The 14,725-nt window shown below is 39.7% G+C and overlaps 1 long non-coding RNA gene across 9 annotated transcripts in view; it reads right to left on the reverse strand.

Annotated features, from left to right (window-relative positions):
- Positions 1-991: 991 nt before the first annotated feature.
- LOC112675908 (uncharacterized) overlaps positions 992-14,725 on the reverse strand; it is a 36,535-nt gene continuing 22,801 nt past the window's right edge. For 8 of the 9 annotated variants that reach the window (XR_003146152.2, XR_003146148.2, XR_003146147.2 and 5 more), the window contains 4 exons: positions 8,390-8,535; positions 5,715-5,770; positions 2,594-2,719; positions 992-1,226 (listed from right to left, as the gene is read on the reverse strand). This is a non-coding gene — a long non-coding RNA (uncharacterized LOC112675908). The remainder of the gene's footprint in view (positions 1,227-2,593; positions 2,720-5,714; positions 5,771-8,389; positions 8,536-14,725) is intronic. The other variant, XR_004810816.1, reaches the window with a different exon arrangement.

Genomic DNA, 14,725 nt, shown 5'->3' on the forward strand with positions numbered 1-14,725 from the left:
TTCTTCAGGTCATTCTGGTACCAACCAAAGTTTGAGAACCATTGGCCTAAAACAACCCACAGAAGAAGAGGATTAATCTAAAAGTGAGAGTGAAAGGGGCTGAGGGGGAGGAGAGCCAAGCAGGAATCTAGGGAGGATGCACTCAAGAAGAGTCTCTACAGACTCTCTCAAGTATTGCATTAAGTGAAACTTCAGGGAGATCAGCAAAAAATCTGAGCATTTTGTTCTGTTTGCGGCAATCATGTGTACCTCTTTGAGAGATTTCACTGAAGACTTAAATTCCTTTTTGCTACTTTGGAATGATGTTGGATTTATGTTTCTTTTTAATAAGACAACATATTTTCCATGAGGGGTGTTATGGACTGAACATTTGTGCCCCTCAAATTCACATGCTGAAGCCTTAACTTTGATGTGGCTGGATTTGCAGATGGGGCCTCTGACGAAGTTTTTAAGGTTAATGGAAATCAGAACAGTAGGGCCCTGATCTGATAGGATTCGTGCCCTTAAAAAAAGATTTACTCTCTTTACCTATGCACACACTATAAGGAACAGCTCTGTATAAGGACATATAGAGAAGGTGGCCGACTACAAACCAGGAAGAAACCTCTCACTAGAAACCAAATTTACTGGGAGCATGTACTTCTAGCCTGCAGAACTGGGAGAAAAGAATTGTCTGTTGTTTAAGGCACGCTGCCTACAGTATTTTGTTATGGCAGCTTCTTCAGACTAAGGTACACTTTTGAGTTATACTAACTTATTTCAATTTGGTCTTATTACTCTCCTTTGCTTAAGTTTTTATCTAGCTCTATAATGCCAGTGTTTACTTGTCAGTGATTTTTATCTCTAATTGCACAAAGTCTGCAAGATCATTTTAGATCCCTTTAGTTCCATCCACATTCCATGCTGCTTTCTCTCTCTACCTTTTTTTCCCCATCCCTTAAATGCACAGTCTAGTCAAAGGTAGAGGTAAATTTATGTTTAATTAGTCTCATACAAATTCTTAGTCCTCTAACACTTTCTCTTAGGCCAGTCTGAGTAGGACTTGGTTAAGTTCCTCTGGCTCTTCAAACAGCATGTTCTTCCAATCTCCAGTAGCTGACACACTTTAAGGACTTCTCTTTCTAAATTCTTTTCACTCTCTTGCCCTCTGTCTTTTCTTGTCCATCATCTCTGATGCAGCCTTCACACCTCAGCATGTAGGGTTGGCTCTGGCACCTTTAATAGTGCTTAACAAAGATCGTGTGGAAAGCAACATCATGACCACAAAAAGAGATATCATGAACAGACACACTCATTTTCTTTTTCGTTTTTTGTAATCATAGGGAATGAGGTCTTGTTTCAGAATTTCAGTTGAAGCAATATTTCTGTGATTCTTGGCCTCAGTGCCATAAATGGGTAAAGACTGACTTTTCCAGCAGAGAACTATGTTATCATGAAGGTGAGAGAAGATTAAAAGAAAAATCAACACTACAGTCCTGCCACTCAAGTGTTTGTTGCTAGGGCCATCAAAGATTCCTGCTGCCAATTCTACTTAAGCATTCTCTACAGCGTGGCTCCCTTCCCTCCCTGAAACAGACCTTCTCCTCTGCCACAGCTGCCTTTGATATGGGCTCATTCCTGTCATTTGGCTGCTGAGTGGGGGGGAAGCACCTTTAGCTCCCCCAGAGGTACTGAGAGTGCTTCCTCACAGAGATCCCCAGCCTTCTTTCCCTGGAAGTAAAGTGGCAAGTCCTATTCTGAATATATCTCAGAAGCAGCACATGCAGGTCTTTGGATTACCATGCCAGATTGGGGGTAGAAGCACAGGGTATGGCTTAATTTATTATTATGGTTTGCATCACAGCACCCGCTGAGGGAATCTGGCCCCAAGTAACAGCTAGGTGAGTGACAGTGCCATGGAGAACAAGGCCGACTGCTTCGTCTATCCCATAGAGGTCATACTAACTCTCAAAACTGACATAGGGCTTTCAGGATTGTAAAAGACCTCACCTTTACCTTGTCAGATGAGGGTTACCTCTTTTGTAAAGAGTTTGTTCTCCTTAAGATCATATAGATCCCAACAATCTCACATTGAAAGCACCTTTCCAAGTTTACAAAGAAAACAGATTTAGGCAGGTTTTATTACTTGCTCAGACATCCAGATCTAGTAAATGGTAGGGTTAACAATGAAAGTCAATTTTGTCAGACCCTAAAATCTATGTACCTTTCCTGAAAAACAAACATGGAACAGGTATTTTTAATAACAACCTGTTAATATTAATGGGGTACCCCCACTCCCCAAATTTTTCTCCAGACCACATCAGCCCTAGAATGGGTAATACAATTGTAACTATAACCATAGTACAAACATCATTACTCTAAACCTTGACCCAGGCTCTCTGGAGAGTCTTCCTTTCCTTCATTTTCCCCTAATTATTTCTAGGCATCCTTAAGAAAGATCACAAACATAGTCTTGAATCCCATTAGAATCTACCATTCTCCATTCTTTTGCTTCTTTGTGCTAGGATATTGTCTTTTTTCTAGGCTTCTCACTGACACATGGCCATATTGGAAGGGTGCCACAAATCCATCACTGTCCTGGTACCACCAATACCTGCTGAAAATGATGTCTTCTTCAGTCTGAACAGGGCTAACCTCATCAGATGTTTTGATGTTAGGTCGTCTTGGAACTCCAGAGAAGGTGAAGAGACATCTCAGAGAAAAGGTGACTGGTGCCCACCTACAGACACACAAGAAAAAACTAGAAAGGGGACTGTGCTTCAAATAGTTGAGGTTCAAGCAAATAATCTTTTAGATTTTTTTGTTCCCTTTTTTCTCCTAGCCATCTCTTCCTAGGACTCAAACATAAGACCATGGGTTCAGAGCCAAAGATCAAGGTTATATGGTATCTTTGGGTATTATTAAAAAAAAAAAAAAAACCAGCAACCTTTTCTTAAGAAACTATACTTCCATTGGTTACAATACTGTCTTAATAATCTGTTTTTGGAGAAATGAGAGAGACTCTCTACTGATGTATAGTAGGAGGTTATTCCTTACTATTGTGTAAGTATAAATACTTATACAAATTTATGGTTTCCATGCTATCCCTCGTGGCCTGTGTTTAGCTTACATGCATGCAAAATGGATCTCATATATTAAAAATAAAACACAACCATAGGATCATTGAGGCATAGTGATACAGCCTAGGACTAGCAGTCAAAAAATCTGTGTTCTAGATTTAGCTTTGTCACTCACAAGCTGAGCAGCTTTGAATAAGTCATTTAATTTCTCGTCTTCAACCTGCTCATCTGTAAAACATCAGTAATCGTATCTGCCCTGCCTTTCAAAATGTAATGTAGATCAAATGAGATGAAGGATGATTAAGAATGTTGGATACATGAAAGGAGCATCAAATGACAACTAAAGCAACCATGAATGCTGGGCATGGGTGCAGTGTACGATCATGAATGGAGATTATCCTTGCAAGGAAAAGCTTTTTTTAAGGCTTAAGGATACACTGGAAAGAGAACTTTCTGTATCTACCATACCACAGTCCTTTGAATTTTCTTTTTTTTTTTTTTTAATTTTTATTTATTTATGATAGTCACACACACAGAGAGAGAGAGAGAGAGAGAGAGGGGCAGAGACATAGGCAGAGGGAGAAGCAGGCTCCATGCACCGGGAGCCCGACGTGGGATTCGATCCCGGGTCTCCAGGATCGCGCCCTGGGCCAAAGGCAGGCGCCAAACCGCTGCGCCACACAGGGATCCCTTGAATTTTCACTCCTACTCTAAGGGAGATAGTTGGAGCATATGAATACTGGGAATGACCAGAAATCTAGTATGTGACAAGTTAAAACTATAGGGAGCAGCTGGCAGTTTGCTTTCCTTCTAGGCCAGAACCCAGGGTATTTGATTCAAACTTCTCAGAATATGGATAACATTAAGCTTTTCCTTTGCAAATAATGTGTGACTTATATTCACCAATGATTTCCTGTGTGTCTTTGTTTTGCCTTGATTTTTTTTTTTTTAGACTCACTTTCCTTCTTTTAAAATGCCCTCTCGGATATATGTTTTGTTTTATTTGTTTTTTTTTAATTAAGATGAACTAACAATTCTTGTTTTTTAAAAAAAAACATTCTGAGATGATTCCTTGAGATAACTGAAGGTGCCCAGAGTGACACAACCTCAGGCCCGGAAATGACTGTAGTAAAGCAATGTCACTGACAATCAGCAAATGCCAGGTCATACTTCAAATGAAGAGAGACAAAGGGTGACTCATGAGGAATATAGTCAGGATGGCTGTTTTTCAACCTAGTCCACATCAACTTGATCACTGTCTCCCAGTGGGAGACAGTGGGGCTGCTGACCCACTGGACACCTAGAGGAACAAATAAAAGGGTCCAGCATCACACAATCAGGACATTACCCTTGAGTAAAAATTTTCCAAAGACTTCTGAATCTTAGGTGTTGGAACAGGATGTCACTGAAGCCATATTACTCTTCACTGGTAGGAAAGGCAGTATTTACACAGGACTGTGGCTTAATGTTTTATTGTTCAAATACATTGTTATTGTTGTAGTTTTAGTAGCTGCTGACATGGCCTTAAAACTTGGACATGCTGCCTCCATGTGAAGCACCACACTAGGCAGCCTGAGATTCAAGTCCTGGCTGAGACTTTGAGTGACTTCACACAAGTCCTGAAATTACTATGAGCTTCATTTCCTTGTCTGTAAAAAATGGTTCATGCAATCCACCTTCCTGTTGTGAATTTTAAATAAGATAATCTATGCAGTGTCTTTTATAATGCTTGGCTCTGAATAGCCAGTTGAAGAATGGGAATGATTATTAGAGGAAGAGTATCTAAGTATCTAAGAGACAGGAAGTGTGGAATCTTTGTCTAGTTTGACCTCTAATGAGTTTTGTAAGTTTAGATAAGTCATTTAACTCCTCTGTGCTTCAATTTGCCCATCTCTCAAATTGTCAAATGGTATTTGATGGTTTATGTATCATGGCTGAGGGTATAATTGCCTTGCAAATATTAGGAAATTACAGAAAATATTTTGAAAAGTTAAAATGACTATACAAATATATGTCTTAGGCACATTAAAAGATAATATGTCTACATCCTCAAAAATTTCCAAATTCTAAGGTAATCAAGAAGACACCTAAATTTTTGTCTTTATTTGGAAAGCGGTGAGTCCATCTTGATTATGGTAGCATACTAAAAATGATAGATATCTTGCACAAGAACCACACAAAAATTTCACAAAGTTTGTGGACTGCCCCTATTATATTCCACTAAGGACATGAAGATGAATGCCAAGGAGGATTTTTTTTTTTTTAATCTTTCCTTCTTCCCCTTCCTCCACTCTGAAACAATCATCAATTACCCTTATCCACCGGCACCATCTCATCTAAGTTCATTTTCAAGATGAAGTTTCCTCGTTGGATGGTGGCTGTCCAATCCTCCTTCTGTCCATCACTGACTGCCTCAGAGCTGTCCCTGGATTGACAGTTTGAGAGCGAATCAATAATAATTATCTGGCTGCAGCCATGGCGAGCTGTGTAATTCTGCCATGGGACAGCATTGTGCAAACAGAGCTGCATCTCCGGCTGCAGGTTTAAATATGCAGGCTGGGGCTGTCCATTTAGGTGTGCTGATCATGTGATTACCGGGAGGTAGTGCTTCTTCCCCCGCTGCTGCATTAAAACCCTTTCAAATGATACACTCACCTTCTGGGACTTGCTGCTGGCTAGCACTGCACTATGTAAAACACAGCCTTCAGGTCCTGGAACATAAATCAGTGATTTAAAGGCACAGCCTTAGGAGAGGAGACACACTTTGCTTGGGGAGTGTGTAAGCACAAATGAAAGAATGAGATCTCAGATACATTTGGGTCTATCTTTATTTTACCTTGCTCTAGCTAAAGAAGATAATTGTTTTCTGAAATTATTTGTATCTCAGTTTAAAGATCAGAGCTAATTCTATATTAAAATTCTGTTGATTTGAGAGATACAAATTCAATTCCCATTTGAACAAGAAAATGTTGGCTTTATTGAGTTGAATTAACTCGCTTTCTTTAAAGCAATTTTAGCATGCCTTGGTAGAAGATGTCATTAGTTGCTAGTGTAGTTACTCTTATGAACAGGCAATCACATCTTATTGCTCTTATTTAAACACTTGAATATTAAAGGCTAGGGGATTTCTTTGGTGTTATTTCCTGGGAGTCTTTTTCTATCAAGAAATTAAAAGCGGGGAGCACGTGGGTGGCTCAGTCAGTTAAGCGTCTGCCTTTGGCTCAGGTCATGATCCTGGGGAGTCCTGGGATCAAGCCCTGAATCTGGCTCCCTGGCTCAGCAGGGAGTCTGCTTCCCTTTCTCTCTGCCCCTTCCCATGCTTGTGCTCTCTCATGTTCTCTCTCTCAAATAAATAAATAAAATATTAAAAAAAAAAGAAATTAGAAGAGAGGAAGATCTTGGGGGACGTAATCAATTTTCTAGCAGAAATCAATGAGAGGTGGGCATACAGATAAAATGGAGCAATCATAAATTCCTGGGGGGTAGAGATTTTACATTTAGAACAGATAGGTTCAGAAAATAATGTATATATCATTAGCAAATGACAGGAAACAAATGAAAATGGTGTGTTCCACAGCTATATTTGCTGTTTTAATTGTTATATATTTATATGCATAGAGATATATATTTATAATTTTTGAAGTAAAATGACAGAATTTTAGCATTTGTTTTATGTACTTCTATCTGGTGGGATCCTTCCATTATTCTCTATTTTTTCTTTAATGTAAAAATCTTTTTAACAATGTAGAATAGGTTTTATTGGTAAGTAGTAAGTTTCACAGGGTTGGATATAATCAAACTGAAGGAGAGTTACTAAGCAAAAACTTTATGTAGGTTATTTAAAAATTAAGAAATTGCTAGGAAACATGTAAGATTTCCTCTAAGATTGTAGCATTATTCTCCAGGTTTATAGATGATTGGAACATCTGGTGGAAGAGACATTGTAAAGGCTTGGGTTACTAGACAGGAAGTCACTGCAAAGTGTTACATCTTAGCTGTGTTGAGCTTCATCTGTACTTAACGGAGTGCCATTAACAGTTCTTTAACTCATCATTGCTTTATCTCCTTCAGCTATTTTTTTTTAATTTTTATTTATTTGTTTATGAGAGAGAGAGAGAGAGAGAGAGAGAGAGAGAGGCAGAGACACAGGCACAGGGAGAAGAAGCAGGCCCCATTCACCGGGAGCCCGACGTGGGATTCGACCCCCGGTCTCCAGGATCGCGCCCTGGGCCAAAGGCAGGCGCTAAACCGCTGCGCCACCCAGGGATCCCTCCTTCAGCTATTTTTGATGGTTCCTAGTTCCTTAGTAGTGACTGACTTTCTTGGAAAATAGCAGGCATAAAGTTGATTGCAGGGAGCTGCTCAGCTATACCTTAGAACTAACTGATAACAGGATCAAAGATGAGGGGGGAATGAAGATGCAGATAAAATAGAAAATTTTTCTTCCTCCTGTTTTTCCTCCCCCACCCTCTTCCCCCTTCCTTTCTTCCTTTTTTTCATTCAATCAACTAACTAAACCATTTTCCTTATTAACCACCCTCTATTTGCTGGGCACATTTATGAACCAGCTCAGAATCTTGTCATTTGAGAATGTGCAGGCTACAAAGGGAGATAAGACATGGAGATATCTATTATAGCCCTATAACATGTGTTGGGGGTAAAGTTGTTATTCAAACAAAAATACAATTGTCAAGCAAAAATACAGAGAAAGTGGCAAAAGGTTTCAGAAACTGAACAGAAGATTTCCAGCTAGAGGATTGTATTTTAGCTAAACCATCCTGTGATCAAAGTATCTACCTGCTATTTTGCAGTGCCTTAATTAACTGTTAAGAACCAAGGAGCCAATTAAGACTTTGATAAAATAAAGCAGTGATGGGTTAAAAAAATTACAAAAGCGTAAGTATTGGGCATAACAATTTTAAATGATCAGGAATAATTTTAAATGATCAGGATAAAGGCTGTAAAGAGAAATCACATAATAAAATCTTGGAAGTCAATAAGGAAATTTCTCTATTTCCATATAGAAAAATATTTTTTTGAGATTTGCAGATTCTCTGCTATTGAGTTGAATGGCAGAACTATTATTCCATTTTAATTTGTGAAACTAATTATTTTATTTTTAAAGGTATTATTTATTTATTCACGAGAGATGCACAGAGAGAGAGAGAGAGAGAGAGAGAGGCAGAGGGAGAAGCAGGCTTCATGCAGGGAACCTGATGTGGGACTCGATCCTGGGACCTCAGGATCACACCCTGGGCCGAAGGCAGTCACTAAACAACTGAGCCACCCAGGGATCCCCTGAAACAATTATTTTATCCTCACCTCCTCACCTTAAGATCTCCAGAATTCTTAATTTTACAGCGAAGATTTCTCAACTCTTGAAGCCTCTATTTGCACATTCATTTGACCTCTAGCACTTGCTGCTTTATATGACACAGAGGGTCCTTTCAGGTGAGCAAGATGCATTGCTTTACATCTGGAGAAGCATGAAAATGAGCATGCCCATCACAACCGTATTTATCAAGAATATTAACATATTCCTTGAATTCAGTGTAGTAATAAATTTCCAAACAAAATTGAGAAGGCCTTTAACTGGGGGGGGGGGGGGGGGGGGCTGCTTTGTGAGATCCGTAGGGATTTGGCTAATTATCAAGAAGTTTCATACAAAGTAACTTTCATTATGGTGAGAAACTACCAAAGTCAGGTGTGGCTACAAGAGTAGTATTAGCAAGATTTAACTTGTCTGTGGCTCTTTTTGCTTGCTTTCCTTCAGTCCCACACTCACTTTTCCTGGGTGAGCGGAAGAAAGGCGCCAAGTGGCCTGCTGGTGAGAGGAGTGCCTATTGCTGGAGTTAGATTACTTTGAGCCTGCTAAACAGCCAGCCAAGCCAGCCAATTCAATTTATTGTGAAGAGAAGAAAGGAATGTAGAAAATAGTTAATTGGAGAAGTTGGGATAGGGGTTCACTAGGAGACAGGAGGAACAGGTGTGGCCTTGTAGGAAATACTGGGTAGGCAGCTGGCCCAAGAAATGGGGCTGGCCTGGGGATGGTCAAGATATTTGACGTAGAAGCAGAATCAACATTGGTACTGAGCACAAAAAGTGGCATGATACCAGGGCCAGCTTCATGTGGATGCAACCTATGCAATTGCACAGGCCTTGTACTTAGGCCCCTTGCTGGGTTTAATGAGATGTGGTCTTAACATTCTTAGTAATTTTTTGAACACAGGTTCCCATAGTTTCATTTCACACCGGACCCTGAAAATTACGTAGCCAGTTCTATCTATGCAGCATGTATTTGTAAATGCACAAAGATGTCTCAGATGGACAATCACAAAGGGTATTTATAATGTTTTGGGAGGGAAAACTGACTATCTAGACCAACAGAGACCATCTCCTCTGGGTTTGATCTCTCTCAAAGAATTCAACACCTTTAAGAGTAGAGCCTCTCCTAAATCATATCCATAATTTCCACTATATATATCTTACTGTGATGCAAGGTACAATGACGATGTTGATTAATTGATCAAAGAACTATATCCTCTTAGCATTTTTAGATGACAAGAATATCTTCACATACACGTGGAATGAGTTAATCTTTACATCTTGATATTTATATAGGGAGAATCACTCTGAGTTTTTAGGGTAGCACTTTGTTATCTATGTCCCTGAGAGGAGCAGGGAATGGACTCTTGGGCCAATGGACAAACCTTTGTGGCATATTTAATGGCTAAAAGAGTTCATCTTGGTGACTGATAACCTGGCTTTGAAGCCTGACTCTCCTGCTAAGTCACTGAAAAAATGTGAGTATGTTACTAGGCTCTCTTTGCCTTAGCTTCCTCATATATAGATTGGGTATAATCACTGTAACTATCTCACAGAGTTGTAAAAATTAATGACATGATGCATATTTTTATGCTAGTCAAGTACCCAAGACCAAAAAAAAAAGTACTGGGTAAATATTCATCATAATGATAATTCTTGGGAAAAAATAAGGGGAACAAAAGATTTCTAAGTCAGTGAAGCATTCTCCAGGTGGACAGGCAATTCCTGTGAGGAGAGAGTGCAGATGCTTTGATTTAACCTCAAGACACTGCTCAGAATTAGGGGGCATCTTCTTCAAGTGTCCTATAGGACTTGCCCCATGTTTCTTGAAGTTGGGTACCATAAAACTGAGAAAAGCAATTTTGCCTTTTGGAGTACAGAAGATGAATTAGGACTTTGACAGCAGTGGCAGAGATGGCAGCATTGTCAGGAGCCACAGTGATGGTGGCAAAATTAATGGTGGCAGCAGGGAGATGGTGGAGAGGTGGGGACTTAGCTGCAGGCATGTACAATGTGACTGGTCCTGGACCTTGGGAAAGTTAATGCAGTTTCTTTATGCAATACTTTCTTCATTGGTAAAACAAATAATAAAAGTGCCCACCTAATACAAGTACTGTAAGGATTCACTGAATGGAGATGGTTATATGAGGTAATATATGTCTTGCAGCGAGCACAGTCCCTTGGACTCAGTGAACAGCAGCTGTTCTTGTCCCTAGCATTTCTATAAACAGTAGTATGGAGAGCAGGGGAGAAGAACAATGGCAATATGAAGCCCAATTCAAGACCAAGTTCTGGCCCAGAGTCAGAATTGAGAACAAATCTTGGATCAATCACTGTGTGACTGCAAGCAAGTTACTAAGCCTCTCTGAACTTGTTTCTGTTTTTGTTTTTCAATATGATAAATGAAGTCCAATGGCACCTGCATTGCAGGGTTGTCACAAAGATCAATGGAGAGAATGTAAACCAAAGGCCCTTTCTGTGCTTCAAGAAATATAAATATTTTCCTACATTTCATGCTCATTATCATTTCAGGGAGAATTGGATAGGTATTGTTTCTCTCACTTTTTAGATGAGGAACTGAGTATGGAAGCATTAGATAATTTGCTCAGAATCAACGACTGGTAAAGGACATAGCTAGGACTTGGAATCCTTTTTTTCTGAGACCGAACCTCTATACTCTTTTCAATTTTAAAGTCTTGAAATCCTTTTTCTGTATTAAATTGTCACCCAAATCCAAAATATAAAACATTTCGAGAAGAAGAAATTTCCCTGCCTCTTCCTAATCCTGTCATCACCCCCTCCCTCTAAGGGCTCTGAGGAGCACAGTTTGCAAACCTTTGCCTTCTGCAGGGAGACTTCCACTCTGCCACCCTCACTCATCTCAGCCCTTGAGGGCAGATATCAATCATATATGTCAGGAGACTGAACCAGGAGACCCTGAGGGCCTCTGATTCTGGTCCTCATCACTTCAGAGTTCAAGACAACACATACAGGTCATGTTGGGGGTTGTGGAAATGCATGGCTGAGATCCCAGCCACTGTGGGTGATGCTGTCTATGACTCTGGAAAGCCTCCGATGCTACTTTACATTGGTACCACTTGTGCCTCTTGACTTTCTAGTGAGCTGTGATTCTTTCTGTTTCTAGGGCAAATGGAGAACCAGGAGAATTATTGCGTGGTAAGCAATCAGAAAAGAAACCAGGGTTCAGAAATAGCTTAGTGGTTCCAAAGTTTGGTGGAAAAAAACAAACAAACAAATAAACCCCTAGCCAGGCAAATAGCTCAAGGTCAGGATGTGGGCGTCTAGCATTTCTCACTGCAGAGCTGGAGGCCTGTAGAGTCAGGAAGGTTTTGTGTGCTCAGTTGTGGCTTTAGTGATAGCAGTGCTGTGAAAACTCAGACCTTGACCATAGGTTTACAAAAAAGCAGATTTCTTGGCTTCTGAAACTATATTCACTTCTGGAAACTTATTAAGCATTGACAAAAGCATTCCCTGAGATCAGCAACCTTCTGCCAGAATACAATGGAGAGAGAGATTTTGGGAGAGCATGGCATATGTCCCCTAAAGTTTGGTGGTTTTCACCCAGAGTCTAATGCAGAGTGTTGGGAAGGTGTGAGGCTTATTTGAGGAATCCACACCAGCAGATCATAAAAGGATTATATTTTAAGAAGCTTGTTAGGAAGTAGGGGGTAACTCTTGCCCCATCTTAGTTCTCTTGGTGAAGACATAAGAGAACCCAATAGTTCCTGAGGCTCTAACGGCAGGAAGATGAAGTTAGAGGCAGGAAACATAGGGTTGCCCATGTGGGCTCCATGCCAAGAGAGGGGGCACCCAACCAGAGAGTATAATTGAAAGAAGGGGGACCAGGGGATGTGCTGCTCCTCTAGAGGTCCTCAATAAAAAGAGTGCCCCAGGAAAGCCAGCCTCTGCCTGTTTGCAATCATGTGCACTCACTAAATGGATACCAGTATGGAGCAGAGGTTTCCAGTGTCAAATGGAAGTATCCTGAGCAAGAGATGCAAGGGAAGTTCCCAGGGCACAGGTTTAAGGAGGTCCTCCCTCCAGGGTTGTGCAAGTGCAAGCTTAGTGCCTCCGTTGCCTCACCCTAGTCCTGACCCTGTGGGTCAGGGTGCATCAGAGATTTCTGTCTCTCCTACCACCCTTTCCTGCTCCTACACACACTGGAGCCTAAGGTAGGAAAAAGGGACTTGAAAAAAATCTCTCCTTTCTGCTTCCTCCTGGAGCTACACTTCTAGTCTGTATAGTCAGAAGCTTCAAACTGGATTTGAGGGAGAAGGTTTAAGCTGTCTTGCATTATATTTAAGTAACTGAAAGGGTCTGAATAATTGTGGTTTGGGCTAAGATGTCATCAAAAGGAGTCACTATCAAACAAAGAATAGGGGCACTGATATCATACAATTGAAATGTTGTTATTAAACCAAAACAGGTTTAAACAACTTATTGAGACTTTTCACAAAAGTGGTTGCATAAGCCAGTGTCTCTGAAAAGGGAGGAAATGTAAGGCGGAGTGGAAAAGGGGGTAAGGGGTAAGACTCGAAATTATCTGCTCTTCAAAATTAGTGGTTCTGTGGAGGGATCGGGTGACCAGCAAGCCTAGGTTTGACACCATCAATAGCTGTGGAATGCAGGCAAAGTACTCCGGTCTTTGTTTTGTGATTTGAAAATAGGAATAAGGATACTGACTCATACTCCATAGTGCTGTTATGAGAATAAAATGACAGCACATGGATTAGGCTGAGCACCTAAAAGAGTCAATAAATATCAGCTGTCTCCCTTGGCCTTCCCTCTGTTTCACTGAAGGAATGGATCTTCTACAGTGTACACATAGGAGTGTTTGTGTGTGTCAGGGCTGTGTGCTGGAGAGCAAACTGACCGAGAGGTAATTTTGGAAAATACAGGACTGGGTGCGGAGGTACTCTAAAGATAAAGACAACAACATGCTGCCAATGTGTATAGAAATGTAAGATTATAAAGTCAAGAGACATTTGAACAGAGTGCTTAAGTTTAAGTGTCACTGAAACTGTAGCAGCCCTGTGAAACCTCACAGAAGTTATGTTGGGCACATAAAACAGTGTGTTATGCTCTTCAGTTGTAGTAAATCCATAGACCTCAGGACAATATATAGATAAAAAAAAATAAGCAGTTTTTAAGATGATTGGACCTAACTATGAAGGTCAGAAATGGAACTAGTTCTTAAGGAAATTTCTGATGCATCAAATAGAAATCACATTTTTGGAAGTTAATATGAAAAAGAGCCTATTCCGCTATGAGGCTGCTGTCAAAGAAACTGTTAGGGGTATATTTTTGTGCTTAGTGTCCTAAGAATGGTCCCTTATGATATTTTTGAAAGTGTTTTTTTTTTTTTTTGAAAGTGTTCTAATAAAATTTTAGGTTTTCTTTGTGCTTTTCCAGCTTTCTGGAGGAAAATATCTCTTGCATTTAAACAGTTGTGTTTACTTTTCATAAGTAAAGGGAAAAAATTAAAAGAAAATAGCCAGAGGCATTGTAATAAAACTCAGAATATTATGAGGAATGACCACACATACAAGGGTGATTGATGTATAAATCACATTTTGACTTGATGTAATGTTATGAAAAGACAAATAATTTTGTTTACATTAATAGAGAACTTTAGATTTGGAATTGAGGTTTAGATTTGGAATCACCCCTGTCTTTTCCTCTCTGTCTTTCTTTTTTGGGTAAGGAGTAGTTACTATATTGGTCTTTCTTGGAAATCTAATACTTTTCTCATTATCCTAACAATGGTATTTATCCTGTACCATCAGTAGATGTTTCTTCCAGTGAAGATTCCATTTTAAAGCTCTTTGTTCAGACATTTTTAACCCAGCCATAAGTATTTCTAAATATTTTCAGTATATCTCAAGTTACCAACAATCTATCTGTATTATAATCAGAGAAGTTGTGTATGTTTTATATAGGTGTATATGTGCTGTGAATTAACACCAAACTCAAAACTGAATGAAAGAAACAGGGAATCTAATGAATGCATGAGTGATAGCAGAAGCACTTTCTATACTATTTCTTTCCTAGAATATGATTGGCAGTGAGACCTCTTGGCTTAGTACACAAACAGAGGAGATGGGGAAGAGAAGTGCTGGCATTTTACACAGTTTATCTTCCATTATTGTATTTAATTTTTAAAAGGACATCAGAATCCTTTGGGAATTCTATCACTGCCTGAAATTCTGCTACCAATTCCACATTTTATTTCAAATTGATGAAGTGATAAAATTTCATATGCCTTAAAACAAAATAATATTGAAAATTTATAAGGACAAACATCCCTTGGTAAATGGAAG

This window comes from Canis lupus, chromosome 30 (genome assembly GCF_003254725.2).
Source record: "Canis lupus dingo isolate Sandy chromosome 30, ASM325472v2, whole genome shotgun sequence".
NCBI lineage: Eukaryota > Metazoa > Chordata > Mammalia > Carnivora > Canidae > Canis > Canis lupus.